General features: G+C 45.3%; 1 protein-coding gene across 12 annotated transcripts in view; it reads left to right on the top strand.

Moving 5' to 3' along the window:
• The window catches only part of LOC138497200 (poly(rC)-binding protein 3-like), a 3,473,032-nt gene that overhangs the window by 2,087,241 nt on the left and 1,372,757 nt on the right, over window positions 1-13,034 (top strand). For all 12 annotated transcript variants that reach the window (XM_069620521.1, XM_069620517.1, XM_069620516.1 and 9 more), the window contains one exon: window positions 359-416. The gene's annotated coding sequence lies outside the window, so the exon portion shown is untranslated. The remainder of the gene's footprint in view (window positions 1-358; window positions 417-13,034) is intronic.

Genomic DNA, 13,034 nt, shown 5'->3' with positions numbered 1-13,034 from the left:
TAATATATATGTCAAGCCCAAACAATTAATTTGATAAAAACAGCAGATTTTTTTTGATAAAAACAGCTGATTTTTTTTTTTAATCAACCGCAAAGCTGGACTGTTCTTGGGATTCAAAAACGCACCCTCCATTGTGACATATTGCTCCAAGCAAAGACTCACTATCTCAGCAAACATGCTGCACTCTGAAGCTAAACATGTCAGTGCTTTATTCAAAATCCTATGATAGGCATAGAATCAATAACTGCATATTTATAATTGTTCCATATCTCTTTATGTGAAATGCTACTGACAATGTGGTATCTGTTGTAGACTTTGGCTTCATGAATTTAATAGATTTTTGTTTCATTATTTGTAGACACGTTTGCCAGCAATTCTGAAGTATTTACCAAAGGGAAAATCACGGAACTTCCTAGGTAAGTGCTACTGGTACAAGTTGCAGTGTCAGAGGCGCAATCGGCAATGCACTTTTAGTATCTGCATGCATAATGGAGGGTCTGGCGGTGTGCATATTGCGCATGAACTCATCAGGAGTTAATAGCCAGAACTCTCTAAGTTGTGGGATCTGTCTGTCCTCATTTTTGGTCAAGGCCTGAGGACAAGAGGAGGCACACAGACTCTACAGTCTATCCCGTAAAGCAATCCATGAGCAAAAGATGTAGACATTGTTAGTGATTAAGAAAGATGTACCTCACTAGGCCTAAAACTGGATACAATCTGTACTGCTCTGGAGGTGCTTGCGGAAGCCTTGAGACGCTCACATGCCATTGTTAATTACAAGGACAAATCGTTGATTTGCTTCGCTTTTCGGCGTTGTCAATCATGTACAAAGTAGGCCTGTTATGTTATGATATGCTAGGGATAATGCAGATGTGCCATTTGCAAGACCTCTTGGCCATCCTGGTCCTGCAAGTAAAAAAGGTGGGGTTAGGGCTGTGTTAGTGAGAGCAGAGAGAGCGGAGCAGAGGTTGCTGCTAGCTCAGTGTGAAGCAGGATGGGTGTTACTGTTGCCTCCCTGCAGGTGTGCATGTGTCTTGTGTGTGGCTATACGAAGGGCCTCATCACGATTTGGGTGGTATCTGGGCTTTAATGCTGCCCAACTTTATTAGAGTTAGCGTCCACAGGTCTGGCGGTTTTACCGCCAGATCACGTGCTGGGCACTAACTGTTATTCCCAAGTCACGATTGGGTCCATTGGACCTAATGGGGAATTTTCGGCGGACGTTTGCGGCCTCATTATGGGTTTGGCAGTCTTTCCTCTGCAGATGCCACCATACTTGAATACTGTTCTCGCATGCAGAAAACATGCCGTCATGGGAAGGGTCAGCATGATTTACAATCATGAAGACCCTTCAGTTATTCAATATTTCGGAGTCCAATTGGCTCTTTGGGTAGTTTGGCACTCCAACACGTGGTAATGCCACATGGGAAATACCACATCCATGTAACTGCCACCACACAAACGCAAGTGGATTTTTGCATGTGCATTTTGAAACTCGTAATAATGCAGAGCTGCAAAACATGTGGTATGTGCAAATACCGCATGTTTTACTGACACTGCATTTCTTGTAACGTGGCCCAAAGTCTTTTGGTCATCCTCAGAAGTCGAAGGTGGCTTTGCTCTGCTACTTTGAGAAAATACTTCTGCAGGGTGCTATGAACTGCCACCACAGAGCTGTACTTGCTGTTGCTATGAAAAGACTCTTTATTTTCCAGGCTTGCTTTGTTATGTAGCCAGACAGTTAATTGATGACAAATATATATATATATATATATATATATATATATATATATATATATATATATATATATATATGTATATATATTTTTCTTTACACACACGTGAATATACAGAAATATATGTCTGTATGGGTATGGGCAACAGATATAGGGGGTGGGTGAGGGGCAGGGAATGGCTGAGAATAATGGCAGAGTTTGACCTCTCTCCCTTAGGGCAGGTTGATGGGTTTGGGGAGAGTGCTTGGTCAAATGGTAGTGCTAGCAGCCGAATAGACTTCATATTCACAAATACCCAGGGGGGCGGTCCAAAGCCTGTGTTAGCGACTAGAACTACCAAGGTAAGCAATCACTCGATGTTGATAATGACCCATCGAGGAGCTAAGACAAGTAGGCATAGATAGGCTGAAGGGTAAGTTGGATATCAACTCAGGGGCAATCACCTCAGCTAGTCAGCTAGAAGGATTGATAAGTTTAATGCCCTCCTTAGAGATCACGATTTTATGTGTAGTGGTCTCTTGTCCCAGGACACTCTAGCCTTAACTGTGCGGCAAGCCTCCATCGCCCCAACGACATCTAGACAACTTGCTTTACAAAATGGCCCACATAGGCCCTCCCGTAGGTTCGATCAAGAGATGGCGAGAAGTAAGAGGAAGCTAAATTCAGCCCTGCAAAGTATTGGCAAAGATTATTTCTATTTGCTGCCCGAAAAGAGAAGAAAGATAGTTAGCTTGAAGACAAGCTATAAAAATTGAGTGAACAATCATCGGTTTTCCCAAAATGATGAAGGCTGGAATTATCTAAACAGGTTAATAAGGATAAACGACTCGAGAAAGTTCTTGTATTGGCTGGGGAACTCCCAATTGAGCCCTAACCACCGAATGGAATTGGTGGCTGTACAAGAAGAGAAATGGGTTGAGCATATTAAGAAAGTTTTCGATTGTGGTTATAATACTCCCTGGGAAGCCAGGACCATGGCAAAGTCTACTGTTAGTGAGTATATAAAAACCGCTGACTTAGATGCGACAATTAAACAACTAAAGTCATCTAGCGCTGTAGGCCCTGATGGCCTTTCTAACCTGGTCCTGAAGGCAGACGTCCCATTATGGGCACATATTTTAAAACAACTGTTTACACATGCCTGTGAATCTGGTGTTATTCCAAAGATGTCGAAAATAGCAACTTTAATACCAGTCTTTTAAAAGCGGCAGCGTGATCTCCCAGAAAACTACAGACTTTTAGCTATGTTATACTGTAGTGGGAAAATCTTTGCCAGTTTATTGCTGGAAATACTGACAATCTGGGTGGCTGAAAAGGGATTATTAACCTACCATCAAATCGGTTTCAGAAAAGGGTGTGCAACATCTCACTCCATCTGGACACTATTAACCTTAATTTCGGATATGCAACATAAACCTGGTACATCACTCTATGCCTGTTTTGTGGACTTCTCAGCCGACTTTGATAGCGTGGACAGAGACAAGTTGTGGGAAATGTTGAAAGGTTAGCAAATCGACCCATCTTTGCTGTATTTTATTAAAGCTTTATACAGCGGGTCAGAGGTTAGAATTCGCCTTTCCCCGGATGGGGAATTATCTAGCCCCATTCCAACTAAGAACGGATTGAAACAGGGATGGGCCTTGGCATCCCTGCTTTTCAATGTATACTTGTCTCAACTAGCACAAAGGCTTGGGGAGCCATGAACTTCCCACCCCAGTACAGGGTTAAGGGCCTGGTTTGCATGTCGTACGCTCACAATGTTGTCATTCGAGATAGAACTAAAATAGGGCTTCAGCGCTCACTCCAGGCACTTTTTGATTACGCTATCAATCTTGGCCTGAAACCAAACATCAATAAGACAAAAGTCATGGTTTCTGGAAAAGGAGCACACACCAGCAATATTCATAACTGGTGGTTAGGGGGTGAAAATGTAGAAAGAACCAAGGAGTGTAGATACCTAGGAATCACCATTAGGACAACTTTCTCTGGTGCGCATTTACTGGTGGATACCACAGAAAAAGTGTAGAAAAGTGGCTCATACTAACAAAAATGATTGTCTCCCAAGGTGGGAGATGTATAGAAGCCAAGATCCTGGTATATAAGTCCTCAATCGTGCCCACCATGCTTTATACCCCAGAGGTCTTCCCATGGAAATTGACTGCATTGCTAGGTAAGCTGGAGGGAAAGATCATATGGTCCTTGTTGAATTTACCTCCTGGTACACCAATACAGCCTATCAGGCTTGAACTAGGCTTTCCTTCTTTCTTCATGTGCTGGTCACTGGCCTCCTGTAATTTTTGGGCTAGGATAATATGTTACCTCAGGGGTGGGGGCTGGATTCTTTACTTGCACTTAAGCCCCATCACGCTATACGATTTTTAAAGAGTGAATGGTTTTCTAACTGGATTCAAGGGCCAGGCGTTACCTAGAGGATATCGGAGTAACCACATTGCCGGATTCCTGGTTGGGATTTAACTTGGCCAGGATACCTGCTAAAGCAAAGGCCTATGATGCTGATCAGGCCCTAAGCTATTTTAGTACACTAAGGACATTTGGGGTGCATTCCCAGCAGGCGTTTGTCTTGGGCGCCCCGATAAGATTACAGACAATCCCGGTCCTGGGAAAGACAGGGGCTTGGATTGGGATTTTATATGAAGACAAATTATGCAGATCATTTGGCAAAAACATTGAATCTGTCCAACACATCCTAACACAATGTGAGGCCCTTGAAAGACTTTATGACCGTGCATATGCCAAATTTCTGAGCCCTCCTCTAATCAATTCTGGAGTTGTCTGTTCAGGGCTGAATCTCTCGTTATCTTACCGGCTGCCATGCATGTCTGGGAAATAGCTGTTAGAAAACATATGTTAACATAGGTACTATGTTGGGAAGGCTAGCCAAGAAAATAGTGATGCATTTTATTTGTAATGTGTGCGCTTGGGTTCTTGCCCATCTGGCTGCTTGTTTTAATACATTTTAGTCGTGTATCTGTACTGTAATGTGTAATTTTATATGTGTTATTTTTTAATTGTAACAGTGTGAAAAGGTTGAAATGCAACCAAATGCGCTTTAAATACATATATATCTATATATATATATATATATATATATATATATATATATATATATATAGATATATATGTATATATATCTATATATATAGATATATATATATATATATGTGTCAGTGATAAGAGATCATGGCAGAAAAGGTATATAACTAACACAACTATATGACAAAAAGAAAATCTGATATGATTTAAAAAAAGAGCCTCAAGTCTAACCAAATTTCTAAAAAATACATTTCTCATTAAGCCTGATATATCTATATTCTTGTCTATAATCATAGCATTTTAAAAGACAATCTGGTTCCAGTATCAAAAAAGCTATGGACACAGTAAGAACATTTTAGCCACTTGGGATCTAGGCATGAAAGAATTGTCTGACTGCACACTCCAGCATTTAAATATAGTCGCATTTACATTCTATAAAGGTTGCAATGGTGGAGGTTTATAACCTGAGGGCATCAAGATTTAAAAATTGGCATTCATATCTATCTTCTGTTCCTATCTCTTTAGGCCGTTTCTCGCTTACTGTTTCCTGGTCCCAGTCTAACATATTTTAATGTAGTGCATATACTGTGTTGATGGAGTTTGTACAGAATGATTCAATTGTGAATATTTGTTAATATTCTTCAAGTGCAAATTCCAGAATTTAAGGACATTTAAAAATTCTAAATTCTTCACAAGAGATTTGTAATTATTTAATCGAAAGAAAAAATGTTTTTATGTCAAAATTGAGTATTCATTATGCTTGCCAAACAAGGCGATTGCTGCTGCATGCACAGGAATTTCGGTAAATTTCTTCCCTGCCATAAGGGAGTTTTCTTGGAGAACTTTCCAATGTTGTATTGAACCGAACTGTCCGTCCATATGTATAGAATAGACGGTGCGATATTATGTTTTATTCTTTGAAATATTTAGAATCTAAACTACAAATTCCATAATTCAATTTGAAGCCAAAACAAAAACTGCAATAAGAAGTGCACGTGTAGGTTCAAACATTTTGTAGATTTCTGTTGCACTTGCCAAGTCAAGTCGAAGATGAATGTAGAACATCGTTCGTCATCAGGCACACAGTTACATAATTATTATAAAACTTATGAAAACAATACACTCACATAGATTTGTGGCAGTCCATTAGTGCAATGTAAAATGCAGTTTGTTCTCTTTGGAGAGGTATTGAGAAATTAAGCTTGTATTTCAGCCCATGTTTTGCTTTAAAGTTTATGTTAAATACTTTTTTCTGTTTGGTAACTAAATGTTATCCTTGGAATATTTACTCTGGCCATTTCAGGATGCCTTACAATGAGACTCTTCCTCACTCTTGAAAATTCCAAGGTACCCATTGCTTTCAGTTTCACCTTTACCACAGAAATGAAAAAATATGATATTCCTATTTCCATTTAGACATCGAGATAGAAATTAAGACAATAGATTTTCTCCTCACCATAATATATATATATTTAAAATGTTACTATTAATTTGCATAGTTTGTATCAAATCATGTATAATAATTAATAAATAAAGATACAAAAATAAATGCACACACAGGAGAGTCTTGTGTTATTTCTGGCTTGCGACTTTTACATAGCGAAGACATTAGTGCTCGTTTTCCCAGCCGCACTTGTTGGGTAAAATGAATAGCAAGTAACTGGTTCGTAACCCAAGGAAATGTGTTACTTTACTAACAATGATAAATTAATATAATTGTTATTGGTATGTGAATAAAATAGTAAAGTATCGCAAAAAAGAGTAATTTAGCTTGACAGTTGTAAAAACCAAGTACTCTCTTACATTGAGATAGAGACAATGAAGTCATAGGTGGAGTCAGATGGGGGAGAAATGAAACATTACAAAGGGGAAATGATTATAATTATAATTGTTCTTTTATAACATACTTAGCACCGGAGACCAGTTTATAAGAGCAAGACCAGGATTTAAACCTGTGTTGCTATGCGTTATCTTGTTTCCAAGAAAAACATGTTGCCCCTGAACTATTCTCCCGCCCTAATGTGTATACAAAAGCTGGATCTGATCAATACAGAGTGCAAAGGATAGAGTCAAATATGAACCTTTGTGTTATGAAGGCTGGCTTTACAACCATGTATTCAAGACTTCTGGGGGTACAGAGATACGAACAGAGAGTGACACAATCAGACACAACACATCTAACAGACATAAAGACAAAGGGTGGGTGCGACAGGTGTATCGAGTTAGAAAGTGTTGCAAAAAGGTCCATAGATGGATAGACAGATGCATATAGAGAAATGGATGTAAGATGTAGAGAGAGAGACAGTGATATGCATAGAGGGAGGCCTATAAAGAGAGATGGTTAGAGAGATATAATGAAATGCATACAGGGAGATGGAAAATGAGGGATAGAGAGAGATGAATGGATAGATTGACAGATACAGAGATTTTTCTTGGCTGCTAATCATTTACCTGTTTGCAAGTTTGCTGAAAGGGCTATATCTCAGAGAATTCCGGAGTGGTCACTGTGGGGTCACTCTCAACCCTTTGAACCGCCACTGGGAATATAAAAGACAATGACCCTCATTACAACCCCAGCGCTTAACCATTGTGCTATTAGCACCATGGTTGGTGCCGGTGTTGTAACAAGTCCGCCATGGTGGAATGGGGAAATACCGCCCCATTCCAAGGTTGGTGGGGCAGTATTTCCCCATTTCACCATGGCTCTTCCCCATTCCCTATTTCGCCCAATAGGGTTCAATGGGACTGGGGGAAGGCGTTAGGTACGGTACCGCAAATTGCAGTACCGTAATTAGCACCGAGGTCCCTTTGCGGCACGCTACTTTAACGGCTGGTTGGCCGGGTCCCGCAAAGGGACCTCGTAATCAGGCGTTAAGGGTTTAACGGCGCCGACACCTTTTACGCCGCCGTTAAACCCTTAACGCCAGGGTTGTAATGACCCCCAATGCTGGAGCTCAAGCAACATGTTTCTTGGCTGCTGCTCGCTTACCTGAATTAATTTAATCTCCCAGGATTCTAGTGCTTAACTGCGGGGTCACTCTCAATCCTTTCAAATGCCGCTGGGAATATAAAAGAAGTTAGTGACTTTGAAGCGTCATGTTTCTTGGCTGCTGATCACTTACTTGTTTGCAAGTCTGCGGAAAGAACTTATAGTGCAGTAACTGCATGTTCACTCTCAACCCTTTGGACCACCACTGGGATATAATAGATGCTGGTGATGTTCAAGCATGTGTTTCTTGGCTGCCTATCCCTTATCTGTGTGCAATTTTGTAGAACGAACTTAATCTCCCAGGATTCCAGTGCGGTGACTGTGGCACCACTCTCAACCTTTGCACTGCACTGGAATATAAAAGATGCTGGTGACGTTGAAGCATCATGCAAGTGGGTTGGCAGTGACAAACACAGTGCGCACAAAGAACGTTGCTGTCGTGCCATACTTCAGCAACACTGCTTGCGGGCTTCTGTTGGATCCATCGCTCCACCATTCGGCATGTACAGTCATTGAAATGGAGCCTAGAGTGGATTGTTTCGTACCCCTTGAAACTGGCCCTATGGATCATCTGGACTCTTAGGTAAGAGCTACCGCCACCATTAGTGATATTACAAAAATCATTAAAGCCGCCACTCATGCTCAAATGAAATCACCCAATTTGTTTCTGTTCGCACTCAGAGCGAGTCTGATCCACCATCTCAGACAGTTACTCAATTATCTGCATCCATTAGCTGTCTGCGTAATAAAATGGTTGAGCATGTGAGCAACTAATTAACGGCACCAGTGAGCAATGAGCTCACCGATTCTCAAATTCTGTCTGTTGAATCCTTGCATTGTGTAATTGTGTCTCTAGACACAAACACAACAGAAAAGAATGCTGTTAGTACCACTCTCGATCCCCCCACAGTTCAAGTAGAGATACAACAATCCTGTACCGACGGTTTAAACCGTAGCCTGCTAAGTACTCCAAACTTATTCTTCTCTGGACGATTAAGAAAATAATGACAATGTGATTCCTGTTGACGGTCATTCAACAATTGACACGCAAGCCCCACACTCGTCAACTTCATCATGCTCAGCATATATGTCTCTGGTCGCATTGATAAATGACATCACTGCCAAATGTGACAACATTATTTCCACTACCAGGACACATTCTTCTTTGTTTGATCAGAGTATAGCCACATTAGCCGTTCCTAGATCTAATACTAATGTTGCCCACCCAAGAGACCTGTCCATTGAACTGATTTTGCAGCCTGTCACGCCCACTCCTCTGTGTATTCCAGCTAATGCTCCTACTTCTACAGTTGTTACGATTCTTCAGCCTAGCCATGCTTTGAGTTCCTAACATGAACCAGAAATAATTATTACTTTTGCTAACAAGTAGATAGCTGATAATTCGGCAATATATAATACTGGTGAACCTATAAGAAGCCAAGCTCCCAAAAAGCACTCAAGCAAATGTAAAAGGCGTGGCAGTCTCCATTGGCAGCCTTCTGTGGAGAAAGATTACTCCAATCAACATGTCGATGCTGCCTTAAATAACCAATGTGAGTCATTGTGTTATACCTCCTAACAAGATGATATTGCAACAATGAGTATATAAGGAGCGCTTAGGACAAGCAACTGAGGACAAGCAAACACAGGAAATAATCGCTATTGTGCATTTCCACTTATAATGATAACAAAGTACTGAATGGCCAACAAAAGCAGTTGGCAATCAAAAAAACAGAAGGGAATATAAATGCGAGTGAACTAACTGGCTCACAAAATACAAAGGGACAAAAAGGCGTACATACTCTACTTGGTGTTCCTTGTACGCAGGTTTCCTCAACTAGGCGGCACACACAAAAATCCAACACTCCCATTGAGCATGAATATGAGGCCTCTTGCATTTTGGAAGACATACATCACACATTTGAGGTAGAAGCCGTTCAACCTATGGCCATCACCATGCCAAGTGGAATGAGGCTAGCACAAGGACGTCAAGGACGTCAGGCATGTCATGCTGCAACTCGTGTAACTGTGTACAGCTTTTAAATACAAACAATCAGATTCTGGATCAACAATCTAATGTACCTTATCTACCATCTTCTATGTGCCCAATCAAGGTTCCTGCAATTCTCATGGGCTGGATTACAGAGCGTCAATGTGAACCTCGTGCAATATCGGCTGTGAATCTAGAAAATGTGCCCATTGTGCTCATACTTAAGCGCATCATACTTTTATCACCTCGATTATGGCTGATCACAACCAATTCATTCCCACAAAGAGAGTCCATAAAATAAGCAGTTCATTTCATTGATCCCATTCCTACTTTCTGGACCGCTCTGCAATCCTTGAGGTTTGCCACCTCGTTTCACGTTTACGTTTTATCTCTTCTTGCGATATTAAGCTACTTGATATGTCAGACCATTGGGACTTGATCATCACTGTTGTCCATTTTTACCAGAATTTTACAATAGACTTTCAGGCCGATTCATGTAATTCCTCTCGAAAGTGTCGCACGCGGCTGGCGCACAGCGTGCCCGTGCGAATGTCTGCGCCAGCCGCGTGCGATAAAATCAATTTCCGCGCACAGCGTATTCATGGATTCCCACCTCCAAAAGCAGACGTGGCGCAGAGTGGCACAGCGACCCTGCAGCAGCGCCAGTTACGCCCCCAAGAACGCCCTCGCGCAAGGAAAAGCCATCAAGATCGCAAAACCATCGCAAAGGGCTGCGCCAACCCTGTACCAGTTTACCGGACTGGCAAACAGCAAACGCAAAGCGGGGAACGCGTATTACGGGTGTCGGGAACACGCGTGCGTGAGAAGTTTCACACGCGACCTGGCCTGGGGGAGCGTGTGCGTGTATTTCAGGGGTGCGCGAGAAGTATTACACGCGAATGGCCTGGGTGCGTGTATTTCCGGGGTGCGCGAGAAGTTCCACACGCAATTGGCCTGGGCGCGTGTATTTCAGGGGCTCGCGGGTGGTTTCACACGCGATCGGGTCTGGGGGAGCGTGTAAGTGTATTTCAGGGGTGCGCGAGAAGTTCCACACGCGATTGGCCTGGGCGCGTGTATTTCAGGGGCTCGCGGGTGGTTTCACACGCGATCGGGCCTGGGGGAGCATGTGCGTGTATTTCAGGGGTGCGCGAGAAGTTCCACATGTGAATTGCCTGGGCGCGTGTATTTCAGGGGCTCGCGGGTGGTTACACACGCGATCGGGCCTGGGGGAGCGTGTGCGTGTATTTCAGGGGTGCGCGAGAAGTCCCACACTTGATTGGCCTGGGCGCGTGTATTTCAGGGGCTCGCGGGTCGTTACACATGCGATCGGGCCTGGGGGAGCGTGTGCGTGTATTTCAGGGGTGCGCGAGAAGTTCCACACACGATTGGCCTGGGCGCGTGTATTTCAGGGGCTCGCGGGTGGTTTCACACGCGATCGGGCCTGGGGGAGTGTGTGCGTGTATTACAGGGGTGCGCGAGAAGTTCCACACGCGATTGGCCTGGGCGCGTGTGTTTCAGGGGCTCGCGGGTGGTTTCACACGCGATTAGGCTTGGGGGAGCGTGTGCGTGTATTTCAGGGGTGCGCAAGAAGTTTCACACGCGATTGCCCTGGGCGCGTGTATTACAGGGGTGCGCGGGAAGTTTCACACGCGATTGGGCTGCGTGCGTGTATTACAGGGGTGCGCGGGAAGTTTCACACACGATTGCCCTGGGCGCGTGTATTACAGGGGTGCGCGGGAAGTTTCACACGCGATTGGGCTGCGTGCGTGTATTTCAGGGGTGCGGGAGAAGTTCCACACGCGATTGGCCTGGGCGCGTGTATTTCAGGGGCTCGCGGGTGGTTTCACACGCGATCAGGCCTGGGGGAGCATGTGCGTGTATTTCAGGGGTGCGCGAGAAGTTTCACACGCGATTGCCCTGGGCGCGTGTATTACAGGGGTGCGCGGGGAGTTTCACACGCGATTGGGCTGCATGCGTGTATTACAGGGGTGCGCGGGAAGTTTCACACGCGATTGCCCTGGGCGTGTGTATTACATGGGTGCGCGGGAAGTTTCACACGCAATTGGACTGCGTGCGTGTATTTCAGGGGTGCACGAGAAGTTCCACACGCGATTGGCCTGGGCGCGTGTATTTCAGGGGCTCGCGGGTGGTTTCACACGCGATCGGGCCTGGGGGAGCGTGTGCATGTATTTCAGGGGTGCGCGAGAAGTTTCACACGCGATTGCCCTGGGCGCGTGTATTACAGGGGTTCGCGGGAAGTTTCACACGCGATTGGGCTGCGTGCGTGTATTACAGGGGTGCGCAGGAAGTTTCACACGCGATTGCCCTGGGCGCGTGTATTACAGGGGTGCGCGGGAAGTTTCACACGCGATTGGGCTGCGTGGTGTATTTCAGGGGTGCGCGAGAAGTTCCACACGCGATTGGCCTGGGCACGTGTATTTCAGGGGCTCGCGGGTGGTTTCACACGCCTTCGGGCCTGGGGGAGCGTGTGAGTGTATTTCAGGGGTGCGCGAGAAGTTTCACACGCGATTGCCCTGGGCGAGTGTATTACAGGGGTGCGCGGGAAGTTTCACACGCGATTGGGCTGCGTGCGTGTATTACAGGGGTGCGCGGGAAGGTTCACACGCGATTGCCCTGGGCACGTGTATTACAGGGGTGCGCGGGAAGTTTCACACGCAATTTCATCAGGGTATGTGTATTACAGGGGTGCGCGGGGAGCACCACACGTGAATTGCACGTGTGGGTCCTCCCAGGTGTTCCCTCTACACCCTCCAGGGCCCCTGCAGGTGGCTCACACCACAGGGGCCTACCCTGCACATGTCCTGCAGGCACCCCATCCACCATGGCCATGCCCCCCAGCCAACCCACATGTCAACTTGCACTACTGCCCACCAACGCATGTCCCCCTGCACCCCCAGCCACCAGGGGCACCCGCCACCAGGCCCCCACCCATGTCTCCCACCCCCCCCTACCCCCAGCACTGCGGGGCACCTGCCAGCAGGCCCCCACCCATGTCCAACTCATGTTCCCCACCACCCCCACCCCCCAGCACTGTGGGGCACCTGCCAGCAGGCCCCCACCCATGTCCAACTCATGTTCCCCACCACCCCCACCCCCCAGCACTGTGGGGCACCTGCCAGCAGGCCCCCATCCATGTCCAACTCATGTACCCCACCCCCCCACCCCCCAGCACTGTGGGGCACCTGCCAGCAGGCCCCCACCCATGTCCAACTCATGTTCCCCACCACCCCCACCCCCCAGCACT

The sequence above is a fragment of the Ambystoma mexicanum genome, chromosome 5q (genome assembly GCF_040938575.1).
Source record: "Ambystoma mexicanum isolate Mex_15411 chromosome 5q, UKY_AmexF1_1, whole genome shotgun sequence".
Taxonomy (NCBI): Eukaryota; Metazoa; Chordata; class Amphibia; order Caudata; family Ambystomatidae; genus Ambystoma; species Ambystoma mexicanum.
Note: the sequence above shows the minus strand (reverse complement) of the source record. Positions and strands in the feature narration are given on the sequence as shown.